The sequence below is a fragment of the Schistocerca nitens genome, chromosome 2 (assembly GCF_023898315.1).
Source record: "Schistocerca nitens isolate TAMUIC-IGC-003100 chromosome 2, iqSchNite1.1, whole genome shotgun sequence".
In the NCBI taxonomy this organism is placed as follows: Eukaryota; Metazoa; Arthropoda; class Insecta; order Orthoptera; family Acrididae; genus Schistocerca; species Schistocerca nitens.
Window position 1 is genome coordinate 52915577 of NC_064615.1, and position 26830 is coordinate 52942406.

Below are 26830 nucleotides of genomic sequence, written 5' to 3' on the forward strand. Positions count from 1 at the left end.
CTGCTCGTGAGATGGGACATTTTATTTTCTGCCTGCTGTTGATGTTTAACAAGACAGTCGTTTTAATCTGCAAGAGAACTTCTCAGAGGATAGGCTCATGCAACGATTGATTTACGTTATTTTCCAAGAACTTTCAGTTGTCAAAAAAGTTATTCTTTTATTTTCAAGAAGGACATTTCTTATTTGTTTTAACTGCTAACAGATTATAGAACTTAATTTTGTGAACACAGACTAAGTGTGTCAATAAATTGATTTGTGAGCGTAATCACTGATTTACTGTGAAAGTGCCCCAAGCCAGGACACTTATGGTTTGGGGCGTGGAGCTCTTCGAGTCGTGTTCTGAAAACGACATTCCTTGAAGGTTATTCGATAGAAAGTGGAAAAGCTGAAAACATTTGGGCGCAAGGTCAGGTGAACAGTATGGGCGTGGAATGACTTCCAACGCAACTCCTGTATAGCGTTCTTCGTCAGTCTAGCATATAGCGGCCTGTCTTTTACTTTGTACCATCACTTCACTCAGTTTTGCTGGTCATTGTTCTTGGATTGCACCTGCAAGTCGTTTTAGTTGTTTACAAAAAATGTCAACAGTGATGGTTTCAACTGGGGAAAGTAATTCGTAGTACACCAGAACGTCGCTGTTCCACCAGATGCACAATATTAACTTTGTGGATGTACGAAAATCTTTGTACTGGGAATTGCTACTGTGTCTGGCCTCGACCGTTACTTGATTTTCCCTTATGTTAGCATAAAGACACAATTTCTCGTCACTAGTAAGGATACAGGGTAGGAATGGTCAGTATTGTTCACCGATGAGTATGCAGAGTTGCAAATCTGACTATTCCCAGATTTTTGTCATTTTGGCTTCGAGCATTCAATAGTCATACATCCGATTTCTGAACCTCAATCACTTCATACAAATGTTGCACAACGGTGGAACTACAACAGTTCATCACGATCACAGTTCATCGCGATCGACCGTTCTCGAGTACACTGACGTGGATTATTGTAGACTAATGTATTTAAACCATCTCCATGAAACCCATAAAGTCCTCCTGGACATAGAGAGTCACTGTCAAAACCATCCTCCGTAAAACTGGACGCCATTGTCACGCTGTGTTCCGTCGAATGGCGTTATCCCCAAACACAGCGCAAATGTTTGTGGCTGCTTCCGCTGCTGTCGCCCCTATACTTAACTCAAAGAGAGGAATATGTCGCAAACTTTCGGATTTCTTCACTTGGCGCTCCATTTTCTACCATCCACAACTCCACTCAGTATCTTCAAATGACAAAATGACAAAATTTAATCACCAATAGCAGCAGTGAACTAAAAATAAAAAATTACGATCGATAAATAAACCGATAGGAAACGAAATATCGACACGCAAAACAACACGCTATGAATTTATATACTCGCCTAATAGTATGGATATAACAGTATTTAATGAAAAGATAAGTATGTTCGAAAATTAACATAACTCTAGAGCACTGTTGTTCGTTAACAAAAGTCGGACATAAATTTTCCTCATTAGAAGTCTGAGCAGTCCTCGACCCCACCATTTTCGGTATTTTCAATATCTTCTCCAGTTTTCTACCAGAGATTCGACGTAGGTATCAAATGCAGGATACTGCATTTTATATTTTTCGGAAGTTCCTGTTTGTTTTAAATTTTCATGTTCAACTTTCTGTACTTCATCTATATTTACATCTAAATGGATACTCTGCAAATCACATGTAAATGCCTGCCAGAGGGTTCATCGAACCACCTTCACAATTCTCTATTATTCTAATCTCGTGTAGTGCGCGGAAAGAATGAACACATATATGTTTCCGTACTAGCTCTGATTTCCCTTCTTTTATCGTGGTGATCGTTCCTCCCTATATAGGTCGGTGTCAACAAACTATTTTCGCACCCGGAGGAGAAAGTTGGTGACTGGAATTTCGTGAGAAGATTCCGTCGCAATGAAAAAGGCCTTTCTTTTAATGATTTCCAGCCCAAATCCTGTATCATTTCTGTGACACTCTCTCCCATATTTCGTGATAATACAAAACGTGCTGACTTTCTTTGATGTGCTCCGTCAGTCCAATCTTGTAAGGATCCCACACCGCGCAGTAGTATTCTAAAAGAGGACGGACAAGCGTGGTGTAGGCAGTCTCCTTAGTAGATCTGTTACATTCTCTAAGTGTCCTGCCAATAAAACGCAGTCTTTGGTTAGCCTTCCCCACAACATTTTCTGTGTGTTCTTTCCAATTTAAGTTGTTCGTAATTGTAATACCTAGGTATTTAGATGAATTTTTCGGCTTTTAGATTAGACTCATTTATCGTGTAACTGAAGTCTAACGAGTTCCTTTTAGCACTATGTGGATGACCTCACACTTTTCGTTATTTAGGGTCAACTGCCACTTTTCGCACCATTCATATATTGTTTCTAAACTGTTTTGCAGTTTGTTTTGGTCTTCTGACGACTTTATTAATGGATAAACAACAGCGTCATCCTGCAAACACCCGACAAAGGCTGCTCAGATTCTCTCCCAAATCGTTTATATAGACAAGGTACACCAAAGGGCCTATAACACTACCTTGGGGAACGCCAGAAATCACTTCTGTCTTACTCGAAGACTTTCCGTCAATTGCTACCAAATGTGACCTCTCTGACATCGTAAAACCTTTTTTATAAATCACCATCGTGTCTGTAGGTGAGGTTACCAAAACACTTATACTGTGCGTGGTGGCACTTTTCCGTGTTTTTCACACACAGTCGTTTTTCCTGCACAGGTTTAAAATTGATAATTTATCGGCATCGTTCAGTTTTATGGAGGTCGCTGTTGTTGAAGGTTCTGATTCTTAATTACGGCCAGCCTGATGATCTTCAAGAGATCAATAAGGATTTTATGTGGGTTAACCTTTAGGTGCTGCAGCCTGGGCAGTTTCTACATTATGCGTGGTTTTTGTAGCAGCCAAAACATGCTCATTAAACACAAGCGGATTATATTGTTAAATCTCACATTTAGTAACATATTAGCTGTCGCTCGACTGGAGAGATGTCAATAAGAATACCATATAAATAAACAGTGACTGTGAAAGGAATATTGTCTAGCATACACATGTGTAGCAAATAATTACCAAACCTCAGATGTTGTTCCTCCAGAGCTTCCGTTTGAGGTCTTGAAAATGCTAACAATTCTGGCAGTATACACGATAACTGTTTAGTGTACACTGAAATTGCGATAGAGGCTTCACTGGGCAAGTTTCTATGCCTGTGAAGCCTAAGCAGAACCCCTATGAAGATGTTGTCAGGAAGTATGGACTTGAAGTTATTAGTCATCTTCACAACCACTTGACAACTTGTCCCGGATTCCTAAATATTTTAGGGCTGCTGCTCCGTATGTGCTATTTTGTATGTTAACACCTTAACACAATGTAGCTAAAAGGATGTACAAGTGTTAGTAAGCTACTTCTTGAAAATTTTTTGCCTGCATAACATGTTACGAAAGTTGTTCTTGGAAGTTGATTGGTGTGTGCAAGGCCTCCACTGCAACATTTGACATGCGTATGTGTGGGAACATGTCTGTAACCATCTAACGTGAAATAAAATTTTTAAATGTGATACACGCACCTCACCAATACTATTCAAGTAATTTAATGAAAAATTGTACTACGCAAGATAGCTCTGATATCTGGGAGTACCACCTGGTGAAGTGGGACTGAATAGTTGGAAGTTTTTTCATGTGAAGCCACGCTGAGTGACTTGCGTGTCTTTGATTATGAATCGATGTTGCGGATAACCAAACATCCAGTCCCCAAGTGGAGAAAATTTCATCTCGGCCGGGAAATGAACCTAGGCTCGCAACATGGCAGTCACTCGTCTCAGGGGGCGGACACATGTTTACTGTACTTTTGGTATAATATTGCAGAGATTTGATAATGACCTTAGCCCGAAACTGCCTAGTAATGTAACTAATATGCACGCTACAATAAAGAAATACAACTTGTAGGGAAGCAGCCTACTCACGCCATATAGAATTCATAAGCTTTCCATTGTGTGCCAGCCTAGGTCGCTGTAGCGAATGTTGCGCAATCCCTTAAAAACAGAGTAGATAATCTGAAAAATTGATAGCATGTCAGGAATGATGCTAAAGTGATAATGTGTTAAGTTCCAGTTTTGTAACTAACAGTTTTCGAAATTTGGACGTTTTAGGTAAAAATCATCGACGCAAATTCAAAATTTATATTCGGATACGTTTTTCATTGTAATTTAATGGAAACAGCATACTGCATCATACAAAGTAATATTTTGGTTGAAATTCATGATTTTCTGTCTTTGTGTCCTAAAAGTTCGGAAGCAAGATAGATTAAATAAGTGATAAGATAAAGCTAGGATATTTAGATTCAGGTAGAATGGAGATACGCTATAATAACAAAGATGTGAGAAGTTTCAAAAAGGTAACTATATAACTATATCTGTACCGTCTCTCCAAAGGGCAAATTCAGAGCTCAGTACAACTAAAATAATTCTCTCGCCAAAATTATCTAACCTAGCCTCATCAGAATTTTATTACAGATACTTCCCTGTGTGCTGATTGCAGAATTAAATCGAGAGCTTCATTGGCCTTCAGTAAATGAAGCAATTAATTATTTAGTAACTTGAAGTCGTGTTTTGCTAGCCCAGCGGCTAGTCAGTAAGGCAAATATTGTCGGCTGCGCCTTTGGCGGCCCGCACCGCGGCTATATAAATATAAGCGTGCGAGCTAGAGCAAGGCCCCAGTTCTCTTCTATATTCGTATCAGCACGCACTCCGTGTCGGAAGCCGCGTTGCGTCTGTGCAGTTGCAAAGAACAGCCTTGGATGCCGTATTACGTAACTCGGTATGCACATAACAATGAGTTCGCATTAGGGTAAAGTGTTAATAGCAGAACGACTTCAGTGATTTATTCTCAGTTTGTGTATGTCGTATTTTCACGTGTCGCCGCAGGACAGACTTTCTACCATTACTTAGCGTGGCGTTTGATGAGTATTAACATCAAATTTTGGCGAGCATTCACTTCGAACATTTACATCGATATTGGTTATTGAACAGTTTCGTTATCTAGAGATAAAAGGATACGCGCAATAGACTCGAAACAGCTCTGATAGTACAATAGCTGATGTGGATAATCATTTGTTTGGAATTTTACGCTTTATCGTTTTCAGAATGTAGTTCAAAATGTTCAAATGTGTGTGAAATCATATGGGACTTAACTGCTAAAGTCGTAAGTCCCTAAGCTGACACACTACTTAACCTAAATTATCCTAAGGGCAAACACACACACCCATGCCCGAGGGAGGAGTCGAACCTCCACCTTGACCAGCTGCACAGTCCATGACTACAGCACTTTAGACCGCTCGGCTAATCCTGCGCGGCAGAATATAGTGCAAATTGTTATAGTAAACTGCATTTTCTATGAATCCCAGACACGATCCTAAACTGTCAGAGTAGTGAACTTCAATAATTAACAAATTTTATTCTCCATCAGAGTGGGCACAGTGAAATCTAATTACAGGCATCACGTTGTTGCTAATCACGTTCTGGTTGCCAACATTGTAGTTAGAGAGCCTGTGTTGAGAACGGCAACAAACAAATAACAACAATATATAATAACTAAAAATTTTCCACCCACCGCCCCACAAACTGACTGCCTTAAGTGGTTAAATTACTGTTTTCATTAAGAGCTAATTAACTGTATAATTTTATTATTTTGTTTAGTCTTAGTGGCATCTTAATAAAAGCTGTTATTCTTTTGTTCCCTTTATAAGAATAATCATTTGTAATTATGAATACAATGTTTAGAATAAAGACAAATTAGACGCTAAATTAGTCGAAAATTCTGTGGAACAAATTATTTTTTGTGTTTCTGAATATCATCCAAATTGGGTTTAGCTTTCTCTTTTCAAGTCCTACATCAACTACTTTCTACAGTTTATCTTAGGGTCTAAGTTCTTGCGGAGCAACTGACAATGCGGGCTCGTGAAGTGACGCATCGGTTCCCGCAAACGGCCTCGTGGTACAGCTCGATTTGCGCACTTGATACCCGTATTTGAGACCGTGGCCGTCGACGCTAGTCGATACGCGGTTTAACCCGATAGACGCACTCTGGCAGTAACAGTACATCGATCTACGCATCCGGTCAAGAGAGGACGGCGCAACTCAACACCTATAGAAATGTTTTACGTGCTTTGTGGGAAGCGGAGAGCTAGTGGCCGCCCTGTGACGAGAGCTGCGCGAGCAGTACTGGCGAGCCGTGTGGTCTGTGCCGGAGTGCTGCGTGCGGCGGGGGCTGCCACCACAGCGCCACCTGCGGCCCTGTCTCTCCCCAGTACGGAACGGCGCCGGCGTGACCGCAGAACGGCGGCCTGCATTCGGATCGCCTCTCGCAGCCTTCGTGCAGCGCATTGCCAAATGCAGGTCTTGTATCCCAGCGAAACGAACTTCCACATGTCCGATAGCGTGAACTTTTTGTGTGAAGACGCTTAAAGCTTTCTAGATAAACCAAACGTTATCAAAATTCTATACCTTTATTCTTCATGTCTACGTATCAATTTCTCAACACAGTCACCCTGGTGACGGACGTATTTCTCCGAATGAGAAACCAATGACTCAACAAGTCGTTGGAAGTCCCCTGCAGAAGCACTGAATCGTGCTGCCTCTATAGCGGCCCACAATTGCGAAACTGTGGCCGTGAAGGATTTTGTGCACGAACTGACCTCTCGATTATGTCCCATAAATGGTCGTCAGGTTTCATGTCGGGCGAACTTGCTGGCCAAAACATTCTCTCTAATTGTTCAGAATCTTCTTCAAACCAATTGTGAAAAACTGTGGCCCAGTGACATGGTGCAATGTTACCCATAAAAATTCCATCGTTCAATGGCTGCAGATGGTCTCTAAGTAGCTGAACCCATCCATTTCTAGTCAATTATACGTTTACTTGCGCCAGAGGAATCCGTAAATTCCATGTAAACACAGCCCACACCATTATGGAACCATTAATAGTTCGCACGGTGCCTTGTTGACAAGTTGAGTGCCTGACTCCATGGGGTCTGCGCCACACTCGGTCCCTACCATCAGCTTTCACCAACTGAAATCTGGACTAATCTGACCAGGCCACGGTTTTCCAGCCATCTAGGATCTAACCGACATGATGACGAGTCCAGAAGAGGCGCTGCAAGCGATATCGTACTGTTAGCAAAGCCACTTGCGCCGGTAACATGCTGCCATAGCCCAGTAAGCCAAGCTTCGCCTCGTTGTCCTAACGGATACACAATGATTTATGTGGTTATATCGAGCAGTGTTGCTTGTGTGTTAGCGCTGACAACTCTTCACAATGTCGATCTCGGAAACTGAATTCCCTAAAGAGTTCCGGAGTAGAAGGTTCCATACCTCTAGCTCCAACCACAATTCCGTGTTCAAAGTCTGTTAATTCCCGTTGAGTGGAGATAGTCACGTTGGAAACCTTTCCACATGAATCAAGTGAGTATAAATCAGAGCTCCGCCAATGCACTGCCCTTTTACAGCTTGTGTATGCGATGCGGACGCTATCGGTATATGAGCATATCGCTATCCCATGGCTTTCGTCACGAGGAGAATGTTCAACTTTTCTTACGTAGCCACAATCTCACCTCTGCTTGCACAACTTCGCCACTACGAAAATGAAGTCCTCGAAGTTCTTCCTTAAGTTCTGGACACACACGAAAATCGGGTGGGGGACTGGACGGAGGATGATCGATGACAGTGAACTGAAGGCGTCTGATTGTTGTAGATGTCACGGCAACACATGTTGAGCTCTGACAGTTTTATGCTTAAGAAGAGTGTGCTCGATGTGTGGACGAACCCTTCCAATTCCAAACCCAATTCCAGCACTGTCTGTCTCACGCAACGACATGCATACATTACTCATCGCCATGGTACACGCTACAATTCGGAGCGGGCGCAAATATATAGACATAAAGAATAAATGGTTCAAATGGCTCTGAGAGCTATGGGACTTAACATCTGAGGTCATCAGTCCCCTATAACTTAGAACTACTTAAACCTAATTAACATAAGGACATCGCAAAGTCTCATGCCCGAGGCGGGATTCGAACCTGCGACCATAGCGGTCGCGCGGTTTCAGACTGAAACGCCTAGAACCACTCGGCCACAGTGGCCGGCACATGAAGAACAACCGTGTTCAATGTTAATAAGTTTGTTTTATTTGAAAAACCCTTAAGAGCTTTCACATACAAAATTGGGATGCGTTCTACAACAAACGGGACATATTTAAATTTTCAAGTGAACTTATTACGCTTATTGGGAATGCCTGATTCTTATGAGTGCTTGGTGGATAATTGTTAATAAGCATAAATGGGGGTGAGTTGCGGTCGTTATTGGTCACACCAGCACTAGTAGCCTAATTAGTTCTGGACTGTTTTGAAATCTTTCACAGTTCTTCAGTGTGCGTATTGTAAGCTTTTGAAGGTTCTATACGTGGAAGAAGCCTGGAGATACTGCAGGTTTCAGATAGATTATATAATGGTAAGGCAGAGATTTAGGAACCAGGTTTTAAATTGTAAGACAATTCCAAGGGCCGATGTGGACTCTGACCACAATCAATGGGGTATGAACTGAAGTATAAAACTAAACAAACTGCAAAAAGGTTTGAATTTAAAGAGATAGGACCTGGATAAACTGACAGAACCAGAGGTTATAGAGAGTTTCAGGGAGAGCATTAGGGAACGATTGACAAGAATGGGGGAAAGAAATATGGTGGAGGAAGAATGGATAGCTTTGAGAAATGAAATAGTGAAGGCAGCAGAGGATCAAGTAGGTAAAAAGAAGAGGGCTAATAGAAGTCCTTGGGTAACAGAAGAGATACTGAATTTAATTGACGAAAGGAGAAAATATAAAAATGCAGTAAATAAAGCAGGCAAAAAGGAATACAAATTTCTCAAAAATGAGATCGACAGTAAGTGCAAAATGGCTAAGCAGGGATGGCTAGAGGACAAATGTAAGGATGTAGAGGCGTATATCACTAGGAGTAAGATAGACACTGCGTACAGGAAAATTGAAGAGACCTTTGGAGAAAAGAGAACCACTTGCATGAATATCAAGAGCTCAGATGGAAACCCAGTTTTAAGCAAAGAAGGGAAAGCAGAAAGGTTGAAGGAGTATACAGAGAGTCTATACAAGGGCGACGTCCTTGAGAACAATATTATGGAAATGGAAGAGGATGTAGATGAAGATGAAATGGGAGACATGATTCTGCGTGAAGAGTTTGACAGAGCACTGAAAGACCTGAGTCGAAACAAGGCCCCTGAAGTACACAACATTCCGTTGGAAGTACTGATAGCCTTGGTAGAGCCATCCCTGACAAAACTCTACCATATGGTTAGCAAGATGTCTGAGACACGTGAAATACCCTCACACTTCATGAAGAATATAATAATTCCAATCCCAAAGAAAGCAGGGGTGGACAGATGTGAAAATTACCGAACTATGAGTTTAATAAGCCACTGCTGTAAAATACTAACACGAATTTTTCACAGACGAATGGAAAAACTGGTAGAAACCGACCTCGGGGAATATCAGTTTCGATTCCGTAGAAATATTGGAACACGTGAGGCAATACTGACCCTACGACGTACCTTAGAAAATAGAAAATAGAAAGGCAAACCTACGTTTCTAGCATTTGTAGACTTAAAGAAAACTTTTGACAATGTTGACTGGAAAACTCTCTTTTAAATTCTGAAGGTGGCCCTCTTTCTAACAGCCGTGTACCGCAAGTCTCCAGAGGAACGGAAGGTTCCAAATGATTGGAAAAGAGCACAGATAGTCCCAGTCTTCAAGAAGGGTCGTCGAGCAGATGCGCAAAACTATAGACCTTTATCTCTGACGTCGATCTGTTGTAGAATTTTAGAACATGTTTGTTTCTCGCGTATCATGTCGTTTTTGGAAACCCAGAATCTACTCTTTAGCAATCAACATGGATTCCGGAAACAGCGATCGTGTGAGACCGAACTCGCTTTATTTGTTCATGAGACCTAGAAAGTATTAGATACAGGCTCCCAGGTAGATGCTATTGTCCTAGACTTCCGGAAGGCTTTCGATACAGTTCCGCACTGTCGCCTGATAAACAAAGTAAGAGCCTACGGAATATCAGACCAGCTGTGTGGCTGGATTGAAGAGTTTTTAGCATACAGAACACAGCATGTTGTTACCAATGGAGAGACGTCTACAGACGTTAAAGTAACCTCTGGCGTGCCACAGGGGAGAGTTATGGGACCATTGCTTTTCACAACATATATAAATGACCGAGTAGATAGTGTCGGAAGTTCTATGCGGCTTTTCGTGGATGATGCTGTAGTAAACAGAGAAGTTGCAGCATTAGAAAATTGTAGCGAAATGCAGGAAGATATGCAGCAGATAGGCACTTGGTGCAGGGACTGGTAACTGACCCTTAACGTAGACAAGTGTAATGTATTGCGAATACATAGGAAGAAGGATCTTTTATTGTGTGATTATATGATAGCGGAACAAACACTGGTAGCAGTTACTTCTGTAAAATATCCTGGAGTATGCGTACGGAACGATTTGAAGTGGAATGGTCATATAAAATTAATTGTTGGTAAGGCGGGTACCAGGTTGAGATTCATTGGGAGGGTGCTTAGAAAATGTAGTCCATTAACAAAGGAGGTGACTTACAAAATAGTCGTTCGAACTATACTTGAGTATTGCTCATCAGTGTGGGATCCGTACCAGATCGGGTTGGCGGAGGAGATAGAGAAGATCGAAAGAAGAGCGGCGCATTTCGTCACAGGGGTTATTTGGTAACCGTGATAGCGTTACGGAGATGTTTAGCAAACTCAAGTGGCAGACTCTGCAAGAGAGGCGCTCTGCATCACGGTGTAGCTTGCTGTCCAGGTTTACAGAGGGTGCGTTTTTGGATGAAGTATCGAATATATTGCTTCCCCCTACTTATACCTCCCGAGGAGATCACGAATGTAAAATAAGAGAGATTCGAGCGCTCACGGAGGCTTTCCGATAGTCGTTCTCCCCGCGAACGACACGCGACTGGAACAGAAAAGGGAGGTAACAACAGTGGCACGTAAAGTGCCCTCTGCCACAACCCGTTGGGTGGCTTGCGGAGTATAAATGTAGATGTAGATGTAGCTGAATTAAGTCGCGTGATGCTGAGGGAATTAGATTAGGAAATGAGACACTTAAAGTAGTAAAGAAATTTTGCTATTTGGGGAGCTAAATAACTGATGATGGTCGAAGTAGAGAGAATATAAAATGTTGACTGGCAATGGCAAGGAAAGCGTTTCTGAAGAAGAGAAATTTGTTAACATCAAGTATAGATTTAAGTGTCAGGAAGTTTTTTCTGAAAGTATATGTGTGGAGTGTAGCCATGTATGGAAGTGAAACATGGACGATAAATAGTTTAGACAAGAAGAGAGTAGAAGCTTTCGAAATGTGGTGCTACAGAATAATGTTGAAGATTAGATGGGTAGATCACATAATTAATGAGGAGGTATTGCACAGAATTAGGGAGAAGAGTGGCACAACTTGACTAGAAAATGGGATCGTTTGGAAGACATATTCTGAGGCATCAAGGGATCAACAATTTACTATTGGAGGGTAGCGTGGGGGTAAAAATTGTAGAGGGAGACCAAGAGATGAATACACTAAACAGATTCAGAAGGATGTAGGTTGCGGTAGGTACTGGGAGATGAAGAGGCTTGCACAGGATAGAGTAGCATGGAAAGCTGCATCAAACCAGTCTGCGGACTGAAGTTCACAACAACAACAAGCTTTTGAAATCAATACAAGAGAAAAATTATGGTACAGAACTATTTTTTACGACCTCGCTAATTTTTTGAGCGCAATGGCTTTCTCTTCGTTGCAGTCAATAATCGATACAAGTGATGTGTACTGTACAGATCTTTCGTACTCACACGGAACGAATGCTACAGCTCAGGCAACTGACTTTTTTTGTCCGTTGATCAGAGTTTCTGACCTGCAAGTATGCTGTTAATAGGAGACCGCAGCTCCATTCACCCATTCCGTAAAAGACGCAGAGCCTGTTGCTGCCCTCACACTCTGACTCACGATAACTCTTGATTACAAGATTGACAGTCAGTTATTGGCATCAGAAAGTTCACTCGAAACATTTCCCACGTGAAAGTATGGGAAGAGTAAGAAACTAATGGGACTCATTGCTGAAGAAGTCTGTTTTACGGAATCAGTCATTCAACCTACTGTTATGTATTTATTCGTTGTTTTGAAATCGTTATCAGTCAGGATTACTGGAACAAGTAGTAAGCAATGAAAGAAAAGCATTAAATAGGCCCCCATTTTTGTCCCCTACATGGCGCCATGTGGCGATAAAATAATAGAGTAAATCACATTTTAGCTTGTTATCCGTCCAAATCAGAAGATATATTTCATTCACGCTTCACAATTTTCCAAAATATTTGTGTGATAAACTGACGCTACAACGTTCATCTTCAGCAAACTAGTGTACAAGGTATCACAGATAACGCTAACCAGAAAATCCATACACTTCGTGATTTTGTTTACACATACGACGGTATGGCGCTGAATTTTTCATCCTCTGTCTCCTTTCCACCTGTCAGAGACTTCTAAATTGTTTTCTCCTGTACGTATCGTGGCCGGGGACCCGCGAAACAAACAGCAGTCTTTCTTGCAACTTCATTAGAAAAATGTGTGTGAATTCCTAAGGCACCAAACTGCTGATGTCATCACCCCCTTGACTTACACACTACTTACACTAACTTAAGCTAAGAACAACACACGCACCCACGCCCGAGGGAGGACTCGAACCTCCGGCGGGAAGGGCAGTGAAGTTCGTGACATGTCGCCTCAAACCACGCTGCCGCTCCTCGCAGCGCAACTTCATTAGCAATTGTGATGCAGACATCAATCCATCCTTGTAAAAGTATGCTATTTTTTGCCGCCATCGTAGCAGATCTCGATGAGATAAATTTAAAACCTTTTTGTATATCTGATGATAAATCATGGAGTAAAAATGTATTGAATGTAGGCATTTACCGTTGTTCTTGTTGGTGTTAAATGGTCTCGTACCGGAATTTAACGGCACTTCCACCACCGCCTCTTTGGCACTGAGACGGGAGATATGTCGTCAATTGTTTGTTTCCCTTCAGACCGAACGTTCTTCCACACAAGGCACTTACAGTTCCGTGACCCCTCATCAACCCAATCTTATCACCCTTTCCTTCACCCGTGGCAGTTTCCCGTACATCAATGCGAGATGCTTATAACAGTTTCCATAACGAAACATTATCTCGAAATCTGGCGGAAAATTCGAAGAGATTCTGGTCGTATGTAAAGTATGCAGGCGGCAACACACAGTCAATGCCTTTTCTGCGCGACAGCAAGTGAAATACTATCGACATGGTTGCAGCGAAAGCAGAATTACTAGACACAACTTTTTGAAATTCCTTCACCAGAAAAGACGAAGTAAATATTCCAAAACTCGAACCAAGAACAGCTGTCAACGCGCGTAAGTTCAAAGTAGATATCCTCGGAGGAGTGAAGTAACTTAAATCACTTAATAAAAGCAAATCTTCTGGTCCAGTCTGTGTATACAAATTAGGTTCTTTATCAGTATGCTGAAGCAATATCTCCATGTTTAACCATCATATACAACCACTCGCTCGACGAAAGGTCCGTACTCGAAGACTGGAGTTGCACAGGTGACACCAATATTGAAGAAACGTATTAGGAGTAATTCACTTAATTACATGCCCATATCATTAATGTCGACACGCAGCAGGAAGCCCTTTAGTCGTCGGCCGTCGGTGGGCGTCGATGATGCCCTCAGTTCGCTAAAGGAGTGTTTTCATCTGTGGGAGCCTCATCTTTATAGATAATCGCCTAGAATGGTTTTCCTGAAGTCGGCGGCTAGACGTTTGACTGGTACTTCTGTACGGCACATTACGGAGCAATCTCGTCCTGGGCATGGCGATGGACTTAATCCTTCAGGTCGACTATATTTGTCTACAGTTCAGCGATTTGAACGGAACTGTTGTTATGGATGGTTGACGTCTCGTATTGTATAGTAGTAGAGAGCTCGCTTCCTTCCTTTGCAGTGGCGTGCAACGTGTGTTTGTTATCCACAGTCGAAAAACTACAGCACGTTGTCCTCTGACCCACAGAAGTATGTTCTTCTACAGAGCGTTGTAATTTGCGTCTGAGTTGGTTGTACCTTTATTGGTCTAGTACTGGGATCTCTTTCGATGGCTGTGCCATAATTCCGAGTTGGCCGAGACCACTCTTTACAGTGTGTTTGGCTGTAGGTGGAGATTGGTGCCAAAGATTGGTACACCTTACTCTCTACTGAAATATTTGACGACATTCAAAGCTGCTGTCTCTTGTCGACTCTATCCAACACTTTTAACTGCCGTATACTGCTGTATTTCTTCTCTTACTGTATGGCGCATGAGTAAAGGCAACTCATGGTGGTCCTCCACATTTGCCGTTAGGACTTGATTCGGCAGTGTTTCACACCTCCTTTGTCAGACTATACTGTTGCATTTCCTCAATGAGCTATCACCACTTGATGCATTTCTCGATAGCTGTGACACCATTTACAAGAGAAAGTTGGTACATATCTTCTGTAACTCCTTTAATTAACTATGAAATTTAGTCAACTTTTGGAACCACGATGTTGCATAGGATTACAACGTTCGGCTTGTAAAACACTGCGTTTCTCCATGCTATATATGACGGTAGTATCTGTTCTCGAAAGAACAGTTACCGTCGATGACCATGCAGCTTTGCTCGAAATGAAATGATAATTAAATACACACCCTAGCTGCAAGCAGGCGTTGATACACTTCATTGGGGACATGTTGAAAATGTGTGCCCCGAACGCACACGCTATGCCCGAACTCGTACGGGACTTGGTAGATTAATCTGCCACGAGTAATGAGTATGATGGGCAAACATCTATTAGGCGCACTACGAATGTAGTGTTGTGGACATGTTGGGAATGTGGATCTCACGGGGAGTGTGCAAGGGAAAAGTCCCTGCAGACGCACTATCCTCTGTGCCCTCGGTGGATCAGATGGATAGAGCGTTTGCCATGTAAGCAGGAGATCCCGGGTTCGAGTCCCGGTCGGGGCACACATTTTCAACATGTCCCCAATGAAGTGTATCAACACCTGCTTGCAGCTAGGATGTGTATTTCATTATCATTTCATTTCGAGCAAAGCTGCATGGTCATCGACGGTAACTGTTCTTTCGAGAACAGATACTACCGTCACATATAGTTAAAAATATGGGTTCCGCCTTTGACCTTCTTGTGCGAACGCACACGCTATGCCCGAACTCGTACGGGACTTGGTAGATTAATCTGCCACGAGTAATGAGTATGATGGGCAAACATCTATTAGGCGCACTACGAATGTAGTGTTGTGGATATGTTGGGAATGTGGATCTCACGGGGAGCGTGCAAGGGAAAAGTCCCTGCAGACGCACTATCCTCTGTGCCCTCGGTGGCTCAGATGGATAGAGCGTTTGCCATGTAAGCAGGAGATCCCGGATTCGAGTCCCGGTCGGGGCACACATTTTCAACATATCCCCAATGAAGTGTATCAACGCCTGCTTGCAGCTAGGGTGTGTATTTAATTATCATTTCATTTCTCCATGCTGTTGGGCGCTATTCTTCAGTTGTTGACTGTCGCCAAACGTTTCTTTCACTTTGGCCTGGAATTTGTGCCAAGTATAAATTTGCCCCAAGTATTGGATTTCTGTCGATCTTTCACGAACTGCACTATGCCACCCAAGTACAAGTACGTGTTTGCGAAAGCATTAATCTCGTCATGTGGCGACTCTGTCAGATTACTTCATCCATTTCTTCGGGTCTTGACCTGCGTCTCCGGGAAAGACTGATGAATGACTGATGTGTTGCTGACGGACTGCTCTTATCGAATCCATGTATCTCCATAACAACCGCATGTGTCCCAATTCCTTTCCGTATATGCAACGGCTTCTACGTTTCCGAATCGGAGTCACGCTGATGTAGGCGTTGTGTTGCAACCGGCTTCCTGCAAAACGGTGTCACCTCGTAACCAAAGTCCAAAAGCGAAACCAGAGTCATCGGCGAAATACAACACTTAGCACTGAAAGCAAATGTATTACGAATACCAACGTACAGCCAGAGCAGAAGTCACTTTCTTGATGGGAAGTGCAGCTATTTATAAAAAATAGAATTTTTACAGTAAAGAAACGTAAGATACTTAAAAGATATTCCAGGCCGATAAACACTCAATAGTAAATAATACTTGGGGGCTGGTATTGAGCTGACGATCTGCCGTACGTCAATTTCTTACACTAAGCACTACGCTACACTGCTTGGACAACAGTTCACGCCAGTATGATAGTTTCTTGTGGTAGTTATGGCATAAAGATACATTTTAGAATTCGAGCCAGGAACAAATCACAGGTAATAGGATAGGTCAAAAACTTTGTGCCCAAGTAAATTAAACTATATTGCTGAAAGGACAGACACTAATACTGGATCATGTGGTTTACAATACTTAGGACGACAGTACGTTGATACACCGGAAAACCGTGCGTGCTAAAGTCACGCTTCCTGGACGAGAAGGTGCGCTGCCCCAGAACGAATCTACTCGACGGATTAACAACAAGCGTCGGTCTTTCAGCCACCCTTTATGTGGTTTCTAGGAGGTTTCCCATTTACCATTATGTGAATAACGGGATGGTACCCAAGTTACACGATTTGCAAACACCTAAAAAACTTCCGCTCACTTCCATGAATAACACAATTTGCTGTCAGCTGTACTATGCTAGGGTGGTAAGGAGGATGTCCACAGGAAGGGCTTCCGGACACCTTTTAGTTTAGCCATACTAATTCTGTTGAACCATGCCGACCCTTCGCCGATGCTGCACAAAGTCACAAGGAAAAGAAGACTAAGAGTACGTTGCCTGAAGGTGACGGTGGGAAGCGCAGCGTTGACGCCGAAATTTATATGATTTTTAAAGTCAGCGTTTGTATTGCTCACGCACGGCTATTCTCCAGATTTGTACATGTCATAGAATACTGTAAAACATTTCGAATTTTTAACTACTGTACCAACAAGCACTCAGAGTTATAATTCCAAGTAAAAGCCAAGAATACGATCCGCGAGTTGCTCACTTTGGTGGTTGATCCAGCAGTGAGAATCTCTGTTCTGGTTTGGCGCGCTCTCCCAAAGCCTACCATCTCTTCCAAAGGTACCCTTTTACCTCCTTTGCACTGGGGGTCCTCCCTCCAGCCCACTGTACCGTATCGTTATAATTCTATCGGCTCTACAGAGGATGTTTAACTTTGAACAATTACATATTTAAAAAAAATTAATATTTTCAAACGGATCTGTCTGTGCAAAACTTGGCACCGCCTAATCCCTAACTCCCTTCAACTGGGGGGGGGGGGTAATTGTTAATCTTCAAATGCGAACATCCCTTCCCTTTGTATTGCAGGCTAGCTATACGCTCGTGCTTCGCAAAGTCGAAGAATGGCCTTAGCATAAGGTCGCGTTTTAGGATTCCGTACCTCAATCGTTAAAAACGAAACCCTTGTAGCATCACTTAGTCAAAAAATACTTTTCTCCAAGCCAAGAAATCAACTATAAACAAAACCTTTATTTTGCACAATGTGGTTAGTGAATACCGCAGCTGTTTTCGTAAATTACGAGTGCAATATAGAAAATACTGCAATCAGTCACGAGTTCTTTACACATTATTTTCTTGTAGTTCACTATTTTTGGGTCTGGGTTGCCATCAGACGGTAGAGCTGATTTCTTGGCATGTTCTTCATTTGTGTCCCAAATTATAACAGAGTTTTTTTGATTATGCAGCAGACTTTGAAGTCAGGGCAGCCATACCCTTGGTATATCATTTTGAAAAGAGGAGACCACTCCAGATTTAAGTCCTTTATTTACAGGTGCAAGTGCAATCTGTGCAAACAGGTAGTCAAAGATTCATGTAAGGTAGGAAGAAAACGTAATCAAATGAAAAAGAGTATAGTGCATGAACCAAAAAAATCAAGTCATTTCCAATGTTCGGTTCGAAAAAAAGGAAGGGATGTCCCAGCGCTCAGTAAGCAAAATTTCGCTAAATAGCGACTTCAAAACTAAAATCACGTATAACGCTCCCGTGATACTCAGAAAGATGAAAACCAATAAGAAGAAATTCCTAATAAGGCATATCAGTAACGTAGAATGCTATTAAATTCCACCCACCATGAATAACAGTATCTGGTGAACTACCGGGTTCCCGAAATGCCGAATTGATCCTCAAAGCACAGACCGCATGGAATAACCTACGAAATAATTTAAAACTTGCGTAGCTAATAATCACCGACATCCCTAAAAGTTATTAAAAAGCATATTCGTAAAATAACAGTTATTCAGTCTGGAATTCCAGACAACGATTCATTGTAGTTAATTCTCCCAGTGTCCAGCATAAAACTGTTTAAAGACATAGGAGGCAAGTGACATGAAGTAAATAACGGGACTGAACATCATCTCGTGCCTAAACAACTCAGTCGGCAAAAAGAAACCATTGCGGTGAATGATGGCAGGAGGCGAAAATAATAACAGTAAGCTCGTGCATCGGATTGTGTACTAAATGGGCTTCATGTCAGGACACAGCTGCGGAAGCGCGAAATAGAGACATAGATCGGGGTCAAGGGGAGTGCGTATGCTTATTCGCGAATAACTAGACCAGCAGAATGATGGCTGAGCTGATGGGAAGACTGGGTAATCCCTTACCACAGGTGTAAAAAGCGTAATTTCATAAACAATATTATTAGTACGGGTGCTGTAAAAGGTAGACCATGGAAGAGAAGCGCGTTAATCGCTTCAAAATGAATTCAAGACAGCAACTATTTAAATGTTATAAGCCATGACAAGTGATGTAATTTATGAAAGAACTAGTAATAGCCAGGATATGGGCTAGCGTAATGCACTGTACTGGAATCTTTCTTCATTTAAATTTCAGTAAAAGCATGAAACATCAACAACAGCAGTTGTCTGAAAATACCACAAACCGAGGCCAGTTGAAACACACATACCATACATAAACTAGCCGAATCAAGGCCATTGAGTGGGTTGTAGAAACCTGAATAAACAAATTTTTACCCTTCGAAACAGGATGACACAGGATAATAAAAAACATAATACAACATGAAAATACACGACTCATCTCACCATGGGCTTAAGCAGTCACTAAACACTATTTAAGTCGAAATTGGCTAAACAGTAAATTTCCATTCGTTATTAATTCTATTGTGAAATTTATTTGTGGTTTCAGAGCTGCAAAAATTATAATGGACTATTAGTTTGATTGTGTTCAGTTCTTGTACTTTATCTGTCCAAGAAGATTATATTCCGTTCTGTTGAGCATTGCCCTATAGTATACCAATTTATGTTGCTCAGGGTAACAAGACGAGCTGTTGATTGTGACATAGTTGTAGTGGATTTTCAATATATTTTTTATGGAATAGTGGAAGAAATTCATCTGTTTGCAATAGAGCTTAACAAACAGTAACCAGACATAATATTTACTGTCGAGCATGAAACTGATAATGGCATATATTTCTTGGATGTAAAAATTAGTAAATACAATGGTAATCATATATTTGAAATATATAGAAAACACACTACAACTGATGGCGCCATTAACAGCTCATCTTGTCACCCAGAGCAACATAAAATGGCATTTTATAGGGCAATGCTCAACAAAATGAAAAAAAATCCCATTGGGCACTGAAGATAAACTACAAGAACTAAAAAGCATCAAACTTATAGCCCATCATAAACAAATTTCACAAAAGAACTGAAAGCAAATACAATAACAAAGATAGCCCTATGTCCACATCAAACACTAGCTCTTCAAACACATCAGCATAGCATGCACTGGCAAGGTGTAATATCAGATTGCAAACTTATTCCGTGCTAAAAATATCAAAATTAGTTTTTCCACAAACAATAAAAGGGAAGACAAAATTTTCTATAGCTTGGGTTTAAGGAATGAAATACACCATAAGTTTGGTATTTATAAATTAATTGTTCTGCGTGCTACAAATTTTAAATGGCCAAACTGGGAGGCATTCAATATCAAGAACTCATGGACACCCTCGGACTCAACAAATTAAATAAATCATCATTGGCTGCTCACTTATGCAAACACGGAATCACAGAGTTGAGCATCAAAGGAAACTTCCAAATATTACAGTTTAGCGAAAAAGGAGAAGAAAAGAATTTATTACAACATTTAGAGAAATGCAAACACACTTATAATAAAATGAACTCCATCCAGAATGATCAACTAACATTAAGAAACCAAATGTAACTTCAAAATTTCATACAGTTTTTATAATTTGATAAGGAAGATATAATAGTTCATTGACTGAGGGAATATTTTTCACTGGCCATTACCAGCAACTTACAAACCTAAATAATTAAATGTATAGCTTTGAAATGGTCTGTACTACAAAGAAATATCTTTGCAGAACCTCAGCGCTTCGCCATATATGAATACATGTCATGTTCTTTAGCACATCAAGTCAGCAGCCTATGTAAGAAAATGTATCTACCATCTTGTATTTAGTTTAGGTCATGGATCAGAATGGATCGAAAAGGAGAATCAGACTCATCTCTTATAACATGGAAAGCAGAGATTTACATGAAGTAAGTACAGTGTAAAGCTTTTACTACAGATATGGAGTATTACGTTAACTATGTGATCACAATTTTTTTTTCGTTCTGTTACACAAAATTAAAACATGCTATAAACTACTGAAGCACAAAAACTCTGTTACATTTTATGAAAAAAAATGTTAAGCTTGCCAAGAAATAAACGCTACCCTTTGTAGATGGGATCAGGCCTGAAACTATTAACAGAACAACAAAATCATCTCTAAAATAGCTAGAGGCTGGTTGCAGTATTTCTTACACTGTAATTTAGAAAATAATATCCATTGAAAGAAGCGAAGAAATTTCGGTAAATACACTCCTAGAAATGGAAAAAAGAACACATTGACACCGGTGTGTCAGACCCACCATACTTGCTCTGGACACTACGAGAGGGCTGTACAAGCAATGATCACACGCACGGCACAGCGGACACACCAGGAACCGCGGTGTTGGCCGTCGAATGGCGCTAGCTGCGCAGCATTTGTGCACCGCCGCCGTCAGTGTCAGCCAGTTTGCCGTGGCATACGGAGCTCCATCGCAGTCTTTAACACTGGTAGCATGCCGCGACAGCGTGGACGTGAACCGTATGTGCAGTTGACGGACTTTGAGCGAGGGCGTATAGTGGGCATGCGGGAGGCCGGGTGGACGTACCGCCGAATTGCTCAACACGTGGGGCGTGAGGTCTCCACAGTACATCGATGTTGTCGCCAGTGGTTGGCGGAAGGTGCACGTGCCCGTCGACCTGGGACCGGACCGCAGCGACGCACGGATGCACGCCAAGACCGTAGGATCCTACGCAGTGCCGTAGGGTACCGCACCGCCACTTCCCAGCAAATTAGGGACACTGTTGCTCCTGGGGTATCGGCGAGGACCATTCGCAACCGTCTCCATGAAGCTGGGCTACGGTCCCGCACACCGTTAGGCCGTCTTCCGCTCACGCCCCAACATCGTGCAGCCCGCCTCCAGTGGTGTCGCGACAGGCGTGAATGGAGGGACGAATGGAGACGTGTCGTCTTGGTGCCAATGATGGTCGTATGCGTGTTTATCGCCGTGCAGGTGAGCGCCACAATCAGGACTGCATACGACCGAGGCACACAGGGCCAACACCCGGCATCATGGTGTGGGGAGCGATCTCCTACACTGGCCGTACACCACTGGTGATCGTCGAGGGGACACTGAATAGTGCACGGTACATCCAAACCGTCATCGAACCCATCATCTACCATTAATAGACCGGCAAGGGAACTTGCTGTTCCAACAGGACAATGCGCGTCCGCATGTCTCCCGTGCCACCCAACGTGCTCTAGAAGGTGTAAGTCAACTACCCTGGCCAGCAAGATCTCCGGATCTGTCCCTCATTGAGCATGTTTGAGACTGGATGAAGCGTCGTCTCACGCGGTCTGCACGTCCAGCACGAACGCTGGTCCAACTGAGGCGCCAGGTGGAAATGGCATGGCAAGCCGTTCCACAGGACTACATCCAGCATCTCTACGATCGTCTCCATGGGAGAATAGCAGCCTGCATTGCTGCGAAAGGTGGATATACACTGTACTAGTGCCCACATTGTGCATGCTCTGTTGCCGGTGTCTATGTGCCTGTGGTTCTGTCAGTGTGATCATGTGATGTATCTGACCCCAGGAATGTGTCAATAAAGTTTCCCCTTCCTGGGACAATGAATTCACGGTGTTCTTATTTCAATTTCCAGGAGTGTATTTAATACTCATAGCGAAACCAGTAAAACAGTATATCACAGCCATATACATTGAATGCTAATTTGTACTCGTAAAAATAAGATTGCGCCCTTAATTCTGTCTCGGATGTAAATTTCCTAAAATACACGCCATCTGTTGGTTCTTTCGTGTAATGTGAAAGTAATAGGGTCGCCTATTGGTTCTTTGGTGTAGAATGCCGTCAATAAGGTAAACATGCAACCACTAAGCAGAGCAGATTCTTGAAACTTGATACCATAATATCCATTTTTCGTAATCCCATTTTGATAAAATAAAACCTGTAAGTAGCGCCAAACTGCGTTCAAGTTACGTATGAAAACCCCATGAAGATTTGTCTATTAGTTTGAGAGACTAGCGTATTCAAACACACATACAGGCTGGCACGACGATTTAACGGTTTTATTGTTAGTGTATGTTAGGAGTCTATGTGAAAAAATAATTCAACCTTAAAAAAATAACTGGGGATCATTTTAAACAATTCTTTTTTCCATTGGTGAGAGATGGCACTGTAATTGGTGCTAGACTTACAGCGGTTGGACGGAAGGAACCCATCGAAATCAATTATGAGATTATGTGACTCAAAGAAAACAAGTATCCTGATCGTGTGGGGACTCACTGAAATCAGTTCCAGAAAGGTATAGTAAACTACATTATACGACTTCATTTGTCAGAATTTTGAATACCTAAAGTGAAACTTCCTGGCAGATTAAAACTGTGTGCCCGACCGAGACTCGAACTCGGGACCTTTGCCTTTCGCGGGCAAGTGCTCTACCATCTGAGCTACCGAAGCACGACTCACGCCAGGTACCCACAGCTTTACTTCTGCCAGTACCTCGTCTCCTACCTTCCAAACTTTACAGAAGCTCTCCTGCGAAAGGAGTCGTGCTTCGGTAGCTCAGATGGTAGAGCACTTGCCCGCGAAAGGCAAAGGTCCCGAGTTCGAGTCTCGGTCGGGCACACAGTTTTAATCTGCCAACAAGTTTCATATCAGCACACACTCCGCTGCAGAGTGAAAATCTCATTCTGGAACTAAAGTGAAAATTTTTTATGCAGAACTAAATTTGCAAGGGTAAATTCAATTTTTAACAGTAACTTCAGCTGCTTATAAGAAAATATTTTCATTTTGATCGAAAACGTAAAATATAATCAAATTAACCGTTGCTTAATTGAAAAAAACGGGAAAATTTAATTTTTTCTGTAACAGCGCGATCTACCACGGATGGAAAATCTTTTATAATCCGTACATATTGTTGTTGTAGGAATCGTGTGATCAGAAAAAGGCGGGAGAGGTTGGGAGGGGGGACGAGGTTCCTATTTGAGAATAAAAATTTGACCCACCCTCGGTGGGTGGGCTAGTTAGGGGCGGCCGGGAAGACAAATGTCCTTGAAAATATTAATTTTTCATCTGGAACATTGTTTTGTACGTTGCATGTTTTGAAGATATTTCGTTGTTCCAGATTCAAACTAACTAACTTTAAAACCTCCGAAAATCAATTGAGGCGCTGACTGTTAACAAAATCTGCATGTAAACGAAAGCCACTGCTACTGACAAACAATACACTTATCGCTTGGCTCTTTGGGAATTTGTATCATATCACTGTAAATGACGGAACAATGCAATTCCGCTGACCACTTCGTTCAGCTGTTTTGCATGCTGTTGAGCTCCAATCCATCTGTTTTGAAGCAGCGATGCAATTTCATCCCATTGTATTTTTTAGCCGGGTGTCGTTCTGAAACAGCTTCCGAGCCACGAGCTCTATTCCCTCTGCACGTGTAACACGACACTATCTGAGTGAAGTATCGGCAACAAGGGGCAACTGTCACGCGAGATACGCACCGTAGCAAGTCGCACGGTGATGTATCGGCTGAATTTACGGCTTAACGAAATAACCGACGCGCAGGTTTATTTTTGTTATTTTCCGTACTGTCGGCATCTGTGTCACTGGCAAAGCAGTTTGTCATCTTCCGGTAGCGAGGTCATTTTTCACATTTTTATCTTAACAACTTCGTAAAGGCGCTAGGGGAAATCAACTACAGAGGAAGAATAATGTCTCCTAGTGTGTTGCACTGTTCGCCGTCCTATTTACGGTAGCTTAGTGTTTCGTTGTCGGACATCGGACGGATACTGGAGGAATTGCCATAGTATTGGTAATACCAATGACCCTTAGAGCTTCAGTGGCACGGATTGAAACGATTTCCTTCGGAACTGCACGATCACAGACATCAAGACGCAGAGGTTGGTGGTAGATGCAATACTTTTTCGGATGTCTCCCAGAGCTAAAAATTGTATCACCACTTTTATGTACACATGAGTTAGTTCTGTTAAATTATTATCAGTAGCTTTTCCTCATTTTAGCATAAAAATAAATTATATACTGAAGGATAAATTTGTATGAATGGTTTAACCATCAAATTTATCCATTTTTTTCAGTGGCAAGTATCTTTACCTCAAATTAGTAATTTTTTTTGTATGACTGTCTTGGGAATAAAAATAAATGCCTTTTGAGGCCTACCTACTTTTATATAATTCATGGATGTTCAAATGGCGAGTTCCGACCGTTGTATGTTGGGTTTCGCAACTAATACATAGGGAACAATTATTTTCTGCGTCGATTGTGAAATATTCTGAAATTCAGGAATTCCTGTTCCCTGCCATCTGTACGCACTAAAAGTAATCATTGTAGTGCAGCTTTCTGACAAACGAACGATGTCAAATAAATTGGCCAAAATTTTTTTGCGTGTTATTCGGCTTTGCAGGCCTACCAGTCTGGACGTATAATATTCGCTGTGAATTCTGGCCACACCTGCGTAAGTCACTTCTGTTACTCAATTCTCACAAGTAACCGTTGTACCCTAAACTTACGTCTTTTGATTATTCTGTGCGTAACGCCAAAACACAAGGGGTTTGGTTACTGTTCTATTCTTTTAATGTTTGCGACAAACATGGATTAGTCGAAACATGCAAGTGAATTGTAAATGGAAGCTTAAACTGGATAAAGCCAGTGGTGTGTGCATTTCAGACAGAGCCGGTGCGAAGGGGTGCAGACGCGATGCCATCGGAAACCAGGAACATCCACGCGTTTTTTATTTTTTTTTTTCGGGAAGTGATGGACAGGATACCATGAGGCTGTTTTGGACAGGACTGCAGGAGACTATTACGATGACGTCCACATTCCGTGGATTACATGAAAAATAGCACACGCATATGAAAACACGAGATATCTACTTGTGCGACAGAAAAAGTTTGTTGTAGTTATAGTTAATTTGTTTTCTCCTTATTCGATAATGGTCGATGTTAGTTGCGTCAGCATTTATTTATAAGGAATTCTCTTGAGTACAAATTTGAGGCCACTGTATTCCAGCATGGCTATGTCAGTCTTACTGTGGCTCAATTTAATTACTGAATACCGTAGATAGTTCTCACATCAGTTTCACTACTGAATGTTCAGTCTGTAGAAAACGGAATATAGCCACGGGGTGCAGTAGCTTTGTGAACCGTTTTGTCATTTTGAAACACCTTTCGTTTGTCCGTTGAACGTCTGAATCAGAACACCGACAAAAATTGATTCTTATGTCTCCACAACGGGCAACCGAGTGTTTGGATTGCGTCACGCTGCCACACTGACTGGAGTGTACACACACGCTGATGATTTAACGTTCGTTCAAGACGTATGTATCACCAGCAGTTCACAGTATTTGGCATTACTTACTGGACTAAGTGCAGACTTCTTTTGCGACAACGATTGCCGCTCGCTTCAGCGGCGTGCCACCACTGGTTAGTGAAACACACTTTCGTATTACCATAGACTGCGACACAGTTACTTTGCACCGCCACCTGCCACCATTTCACTTTTTATTCATGTCAAACAGTCTTAGCTGCCCATAACACACTTATTTGTCAATATGGAAACAAACAAATATATTCTCTCCTCTACGCCTTAGTTTCATAAGCATATACACCTTGATCACGAGTAGTTGACTATTATTTAGACGAGTGAGATGCTCTCACATTCTGTTAAAAATCATGCATTTACAACTTTTTTCCTCTGTGTGCGGAGGTCATCTGTCTAATCGAAGTATTATTATTTCTTGCTTCAGTTCTACTCAAACAGAAATACAGTTTAGTACACATAGTGTCCTCGTCAGTTGTACCTAGCAGGATGATATCATTCATTCATTCACCGAAAAGTGAAGCAATAAACTAACGGTACGCGAACGAAATCATTACAAGCATTAGTATGCACATATTTACGTGCTCATAGGAGTAAGAGATAGTCCAATCATCAAAAGTTTGTACTTGTCTTAACACCATAATCAGAAAAATAGTCGAGGTATATCAAGCATC